This window comes from Heptranchias perlo, chromosome 9 (genome assembly GCF_035084215.1).
Source record: "Heptranchias perlo isolate sHepPer1 chromosome 9, sHepPer1.hap1, whole genome shotgun sequence".
Taxonomy (NCBI): domain Eukaryota; kingdom Metazoa; phylum Chordata; class Chondrichthyes; order Hexanchiformes; family Hexanchidae; genus Heptranchias; species Heptranchias perlo.
In genome coordinates this window covers 58689649-58698115 of record NC_090333.1, presented here as the reverse complement: position 1 = coordinate 58698115, position 8467 = coordinate 58689649, and positions in this window count along the sequence as shown.

The following is an 8467-nucleotide window of genomic DNA, read 5'->3' as shown; positions in this document are numbered from 1 at the left end:
CCTTGTTTTTGTACTCTATGCCTCTATTAATAAAGCCCTGAATCCCATGTTTTTTTAACAGCCTTCTTAACTTGTCCTGCCACCTTCAAAGATTTGTGTATGTGCACCCCAGGACTCTCTGTTCCTGCACCCCCTTTAAAATTGTACCATTTAGTTTATATTGCCTCTCCTCATTCTTCCTACCGAAATGTATAATTTCATGCTTCTCTGCGTTAAATTTCATCTGCAATGTGTCTGCCCATTTCACCCGTCTATGTCCTCCTGAAGACTGTTACTATCCTCCACATTGTTCACTACAGTTCCGAGTTTCGTGTCATCTGCAAACATTGAAATTATACACTCTATACCCAACACCAGGTCATTAATGTATATCAAAAAGAGCAGTGGTCCTAATACTGGGGAACACTACTATATACTTTCCTCCAGTCTGAAAAACAATCGTTCACACTACTCTCTGCTTTCTGTCCCTTAGCCAATTTTGTATCCAGGCTGCCACTGTCCCTTTAATTCCATGGGCTTTAATTTTGCTAACAAGTCGATTATGTGGTACTTTATCAAATGCCTTTTGAAAGTCCATATACATAGTATCAACCGCACTACCCTCATCAACCCTCTCTGTTACTTCATCAAAGAACTGTCAAGTTAGTCAAACACGATTTTCCGCTAATAAATCTGTGCTGACTTTCATTTATTAGCCCATACTTTTCCAAGTGCCAATTACTTTTGTCCCGGATTATTGTCTCTAAAACTACCCCCACCACCAATGTTAAGCAGGAGCAGGAACCGTGGCAGCTTTTTTTCCCTCTCTCTAAACAGGGGAGCAATGTTCCAGCTGTGATATTCCAACTGCTACCCTGGCACAGTTAACCGAGCACAAACTGGGGCCTTCTATAGCTCAGTACACATCACACCATGCAGTGCACTTACCTACTACACCATCAATGGCAAGCCTATTATTAAATGTGATGGTCTGTAGCAATCTTTCAGCCAGGAGTGATTATAAGAAGAGGCCAGAGTACATTTTGATGAACATTACTAAGAGGTTGTTAACTACAAGGATACTGTATCAGAAAGCCCCTTTCTGCAGGTAATGATGATCGTCCATGTAAGCTGGAACAGCTGGTTAGCCTTTGTGTTTATGTTGCGAAGCAGTTCTACAATATTGCTTCAGATTTCTGGTGCATTGGAAACTGTCCCTTTTTATATTACCGGTTCCACAGCAACTGGAAAGGGAGAACAACAGTGCACTTTGCAGTTGTTTATTAAGTCTTGATCCATTGTTTCTGGTCACTGCATCTTGGCTGAGGAAGGTGCATATGGGCCAGTGACAATAAAACCACATGATTGACCCTTAAGGATAGGCTCAGCTAGTCAACCCACCAGCAGCTGGGAAACATATCTGCCTCTGCCTGCGATGTTTACATTGTCCTTAGGGCGGTGCTGTGTCTGGAGCTGCCCGTTGTTTTGGTTTGTCTCGAGCCTCTGGAGGCAGCATTGTAACCTGACTTACACACTATGATTAACTCACCGATGACTTTTTATTGGTCTCTTTTTCAAATGTATGACATTGGTTGGATAACTGTATTTACCCCAGATGCAGAGATATACAAACCTTAGGTGCCATTGCTAAGACTGCTTTCAAACATTGTTTTTGCCCTGCCCTCTTTTATTAATTTCACTGACTGCTTCACCACTCATCAGTATCTCCTCTTCACTGCTCTCCTACTTCAATTCTTCCTTTGCTTTTTCTTTCATTACATAGTCTCACCATTTTGTCTACCACTTCAAGAATTTTAATGAACTCCTATGGTGTTCTAAGGTGTGTATCTTGTTATAACAATTTAATGAATTTTACAAATACAAAGATTAGAATCTGTTTGAAATGTATTCATGAAAGTGTTTACAATAAACAATGAGAAAAAAATAAGATTACATTATACAACTGTAATTCCTAGAAAGGAAAGAACTTGCATTTATATAGTGCCTTTCACAACCACAGGACGTCCCAAAGCACTTTGAAGCTAATGACGTACTTTTTGAAGCGTACTCACTCTTGTAATGTAGGAAGTTAGCCCTGAGTAAAACAACCTTTAGTGACGATCGGAGTAACTTTTTTTCTTTCCTGCTTACATTCTCCTCGGGCCTCAAGGTGCGCCAAGAAGATAGGCATCAATGAATGCCACTATTTCACTGGCCCCTAAAGCTGGGCAAGACTCACCCTCTTCAGGCGAAGCACCTGACCTCTAACCAGCATCTCTCAGTCAAGATCAGATTATCTCATTTGAATATTCTTACCCAAACAAACCCAGAGGAATATGATTTACTGTTTATTAGGGAAGAGCCACAAAGTCATTTGTCAGGAACCTACAGCCTAATGTTTGAACACATTTTGCAAACTCCAAAGATGACCAAAAACACATTACTTGTGTTGACAGTTTACCTTTTCATGGATATAGGATAAAGAATGTGACTAGTCTTCTCCAGGACATGTACAGAAATAACTAAGATATACTTGTAATAATTATAGAACAGAAGTCACAATAACAACTTAGGATTTGATACTGGCTACAGAAAAGACGCAATGCACAGGGGAAAAAATTAAAAAGGGCAAAGTGAATCTCACCCGCCAAAGACCATAGAGTCTGGTGTGGGAAACAGAGAAGTGTGAGAGTGATGCAGTAGGGCACTCTTCTGAGGTTGGGGCTGACTCCTGTTTTGGGGTAGAGCAGAGGGAGCTTTATGGTGTATATAACCATGCTGTACCTGAACAGGAGTGTTTGATACTGATGCTTGTTGCCCAAAGCAGAAAGTATTCTGTTCCCAGCCCTAATCCCTAATAGTGATTCCATAACATGCACTGATTTAAAAAAGGACAGTGCCAAACAATTGTTACTATTGTTTGTTTTCAGTGTCTGACTGTCCTCCATGTGGGCCGTGCTATTGGGGCTGTGAGTCTGTCTTCTTTCAGTATTGTAACTGCATTCCCAGACTACTGTGCAGGAATGGTGTGCAGGACTGTGCAGATTGGTCGGATGAGTACATCTGTCCTGTAAATTGACGCAAGAAGTGGACAGTAATGACATCACACAAATGGGAACAACAGACCAAGTAACAATAACACCATATTAATAAACCAGGACCTCAGACTTTTCTATTTCGTGGTTCTTTTATCCAAGTAATGCATCTTTGTTCTGCAGATGGCTTTTGAAAATGCAGCATCTCACTGCACGCAAAACAGTAAATGTTTTTAAGCTGTCATGGAGTCCAGATTTACACATTTGCAAGTCTCCCTGATGTTGGCTTCTGATCAGATTGTTCAATATCATTATTGTACACAGAAGAGTGTTTGAAGTGCTGATTAACATTTTAACAGTAACCAGTGTTGGTCAAATTCCATTGGTTCGTGCCAGTGTTTTCTCTGTCGTCTTGTTTACTGTTACTAGGTTTCAGTTAGTCCACAATTACATGCTGTAAACTGATTTTTGCTGCATTATGTCATGCTTCCTTGAAATAAAGTAAGTGTTTGCTGCATGTAATGGATATTTAACTCTTGGTGGGAAACATATTAAAAATATTAGATGCACAAGTTAGAAAATAAAACCGTATTTACATGCACTTAAAACACTTTCAGCTGAATGAAGATTTGGTTTTATATTTGTTTTCTTGGGACTGGGCAGGGAAGGTTTTCCAAATAAATAATCAAATGAAATATTCTGGCTTCTCACTGAAGCACTGTGAAATGAAACATTAGTTCCAGTTTACTTTCAAATAGTGAAATTGAATAAAGTGCTGAAAAGTCTGAATCTATAATGAAAATGGTATGCGTGTGTGCATTTCCTGCTTGTCACATAATATTTCCTGTGTCCCACATCTTTTACACATAACTGTAGGCAAATTTACTCTGAGCAACTTTATTGCAGGTAATTCAACATTTAAAAAAAATAATTTCAAATGTGCAGAGAAACTCCTCCAATAACAGAAAATACCTTACTAAGACAGGAAACTGAGTGTAACACAGGAATCTGAGTGTAATCATAGAAAGGTTACAGCACAGAAGGAAGCCATTTGGCCCATCCAATCCGTGCTGGGTCTATGCAAGAGCAATCCAGCTAGTCCCACTCCCCCACCCTATCCCCGTAGCCCTGGAAATTTTTTCCTTTCAAGTACTTATCCAGTTCCCTTTTGAAAACCATGATTGAATCTGCCTCCACCACTCCCCTCGGGCAGTGCATTCCAGATCCTAACCACTTGCTGTGTAAAACAGTTTATCCGCATGTCACCTTTGGTTCTTTTACCAATCACTTTAAATCTCTGTCCTCTGGTTCTTGACCCTTCCACCAATGGGAAGAGTTTCTCTCTATCTACTCTGTCTAGACCCTTCATGATTTTGAATACCTCTATCAAATCTCCTCACAACCGTCTCTGTTCCAAGGAAAACAACCCCAGCTTCTCCAGTCTATCCACGGAACTGAAGTCCCTCATCCCTGGAATCATTCTAGTAATTCTTTTCTGCACCCTCTCTAAGGCCTTCACATCTTTCCTAAAGCCCGGAACTAAGCCCAATACTCCAGTTGTGGCTGAACCAGTGTTTTATAAAGGTTCATCATGACTTCCTTGCTTTTGTACCCTATGCCTCTATTATAAAGCCCAGGATCCCGTATGCTTTTTTAAACGCTTTCTCAACCTGCCCTGCCACCTTCTAATGATTTGTGCACGTATACCCCCAGATCTCTGTTCCTGTACCCCTTTTAGAATTGTGCCCTCTAGTTTATATTGCCTCTCCTCGTTCTTCCTACTGAAATGTATCACTTCACATTTTTCTGTGTTAAATTTCATCTGCCACGTGTCCGCCCATTCTACCAGCCTGTCTATGTCCTCTTGAAGTCTATCACTATCCTCCTCACTGTTCACTACACTTTCAAGTTTTGTGTCATCTGCAAATTTTGAAATTGTGCCTTATACACCCAAGTCCAAGTCATTAAAATATATCAAGAAATGCAGTGGTCCTAGTACCAAGCCCTGGGGAACACCACTATACACCTCCCTTTGAAAAACAACCGTTCACCACTACTCTCTGTTTCCTGTTACTTAGCCAATTTTGTATCCATGCTGCTACTGCCCCTTTTATTCCATGATCTTCAATCTTGATGACAAGCCTATTATGCAGCACTTTATGAAACGCCTTTTGAAAGTCCATATACACCACACCAACCGCATTGCCCTCATCGACCCTCTCTGTTACCTCATCAAAAAACTGTCAAGTTAGTGAAACAAATCTGTGCTGGCTTTCCCTAATCAATCCACACTTGTCCAAGTGACTGCTAATTCTGTCCCGGATTATTGTTTCTAAAAGTTTCTCCACCATCGAGGTTAAACTGACTGGCCTATAGTTGCTGGGTTTATCCTTACATCCTTTTTTGAACAAGGTTGTAACATTTGCAATTCTCCAGTCCTCTGGTACGGGAATCTGAGTGTAATACAGGAATCTGAGTGGAACACAGAAATCAGAATGTCTATAGCTGGTGATGTAAAAATAATCTTAGCAATTATACTCAAAGAAACAAGAAAAAAAACATTCATTTCATTCTGGGCTCAGATTTGTAGCCTGAAGTGGAATTAAATCCTTATTGGCCACAACCTGCAGTTCCCTCATCAAATAATTAAATTCCAATTGATCAGTAATTAAATTTTGTGGCCTTAAACGGTTACATCTCCACCTTGGCAGCAGAATAATACATTTTGGATTGCATGGTATAAATCTGTCCTTATCAACCATCAAATCATCTGGCTCATTCTTCCCATGTGAATGACTCCCAGCCCTTTACATTTCTACAAGCTGTCTTGTATGAAAATTTATTTATTTGAATTCAGTAATACCTTAACTCATTAGACAACAGAATGATAGTCAAGTGAACCAATAAAGTCAATCATCAAAAACTTCAAGTCCTTTCATCTGCCATTTTTCTTAATTAAAAAAAAGTCTAAAATGAGGTTTTAAACATAATGAAACATGAAAAGTACATATTTCAAATTAAACTTACCCATAAAATTGCATTTTATGTGTTAGAGTACCTTTTATGTGAAGCCCTAAGCCATTCTCAAAAGAGACAGAAATTGGAGAGGAGGTGAATCCTGAAATGGTTGAGAGATGGCCGATACTGTGATGGACAAAGGAAAATTGTAGAGAAGTTAGTTAGACTAAAGGAAAACAAAGTGCCAGGGCCCGACGGGATACATCCTAGGATCCTGAGGGAGATGAAGGAGGAAATTGACAAGGCACTAGAAATTACATTTTAGGACTCCGGAGTGGGGATGTGTCCCAATGTAGAACTCATTTTTAAAAATTGGGCCAGAGCTAATCTGGGTAATTACAGGACAGTTGGCATAACATTTATGGTAGGGAAAATTTTTTAGAGTCTTTCAGAATTAAATGACCATGTATCTAGATAAAGAGAAAATAGAAGTTGCCAGCACAGATTTCAAAAGGGACAATTGTACTTGACAAACCTCTTGAATTCTTTGAGGAGGTAGCAGACATTGTAGATGGGAGAAATGTAGTGGATGTGGACTTTAGGAAAGCCTTTGATAAGGTACCACATGAAAAATTACTAGAGAACATTAAAGGGTATGGAATTATGGGCAGCATAGCAAACTGAATTAAAAATTGGTTTGAAGGGGAAAACAGAGAGTAGGTGCTAAGGGCAATCTTTCACAGCAGTTGTAAGTGGGTAGTGGTGTCCCACAGGGTTCAATTTTGGGGTGACTTCTGTTCACTGTGTAAATTCAAGTTAAGGCAGTTTGTCCTTTCACAGGATTTGATTCTTTCTTCCACATGACTCCAAAACATACAACAAATTTTTAGTCCTTTTTATCAGGTGTGTGCATTTTAAATATTATTCGTTGCCGAATCAAACTGCTTAAATTTTACCTCAGGGAAATCCAGAGAAGCAGCAGCTGTCCTGTCATTTATTCTTACAAAGCCAAAGCAATTAATTTATTTTTCTCAGTAGAAAGCTCCTCTCCCCTTTATTTTTACTTCAGTCAAATGAATACTCTGTTATCCGAGGAAAGTTTTAGAATTTTTCTAACCGATTACAAGGTTTGAAAGAGAGTGGGAGAGAGAACAAGAGAAGAGTGTTTATGGCCCATACTAACTACCATGCCATCTAACCCATTCCTGTTCATCAGTTCCCCCTGCCTTCATCCTGACCTACCCCTGGCCTGTTCCCAGCTCTCGTAATATTTTAGAAGTCTAGTACATACGTCACATTTGAAAGTGTCCTCCATGCAAATGCTGCCACACTTGCATCAGGTTGGTTGAAACATTCATAAAACAGCAACAATTCACATCTGAATAGAGAACTTACCAATGAACAAATAGAACAACTACTTGCATTTTTATAATGCTCCTCAGATGTCTCCGGGTGTTTTAGAGAGAGAGAGAGAGAGAGGAAAAATAGACACACAGGACTGAAAAAGTAATTAAAGAGCAAAGTCTTTAGTAGGCTTTTGAAATGAGGAATAAAGGTGGCACGGTAGGTGGATTTAAAAAGGACAGAGCTACAGTAGGTGAAAGAGTGTCCATTGTGGCCTTGCAGTGCAGATTCACCAGAATGTTACCAGGGCTCCATGGGTTAAATTATGAGCAGAGATTACATAAAACTAGGCTTCTATTCCCTGGAATATAGAAGATTATGGGGTGATTTGATTGAGGTTTTTAGGAATTTGAAAGGAATTGATATAGGAGAAACTTTTTCCACTGGTGGGGTAAGTCTAGGACAAGGGGGCATAACCTTAAAATCAGAGCCTGATCATTCAGGAGAGAAGTTAGGAAACACTTCTTCACACATAAGGTAGTAGAAGTGTGGAACTCTCTCCAATACAAAGCTGTAGCTGCTAGCTCAATTAATCATTTTAAATCTGAGATTGATAGATTTTTTGCTAGCCAAGGGTGTTCAGGGATATGAAGCCAAGGTGGTTAAATGAAGTCAGGGTACAGATCAGCCATGATCTCATTGAATAGCAGAACAGGCTGAACAGCCTATTCCTGTTCCTAGACCATTCCTGAAATATTTACAACAAATTTCACCACGGTTTAATTGGCATTTATTCCAAAATAGGAGCCATTTATACAAAATGAAAATATCCTCCAGGGCATCAAACTTTAACAACTATCAGCTTGAACTTGAGTCACCAATTGCTTTATTATAAGACCGCACATCTACCCAGACACATCTGCAAATGTCCAAGTGCTACTAGGTCATGCTTTATTTACAAATGCCTTTATTCCACTGGTCAGTGACAAGGCAGAATGGAAATAGGCTCAGTGAGTTTTCTGACAGTGGTGTCCAGGTTAAGTAAAGGGCTTCAAATCATTAGCTGGGCTCGGTCCCGGACCCTTCTCTAAACTAGATAAATCTTCCTAAGGTCTAGTACCAGAGTTACCCTTACTTGTACAGACAGGCAA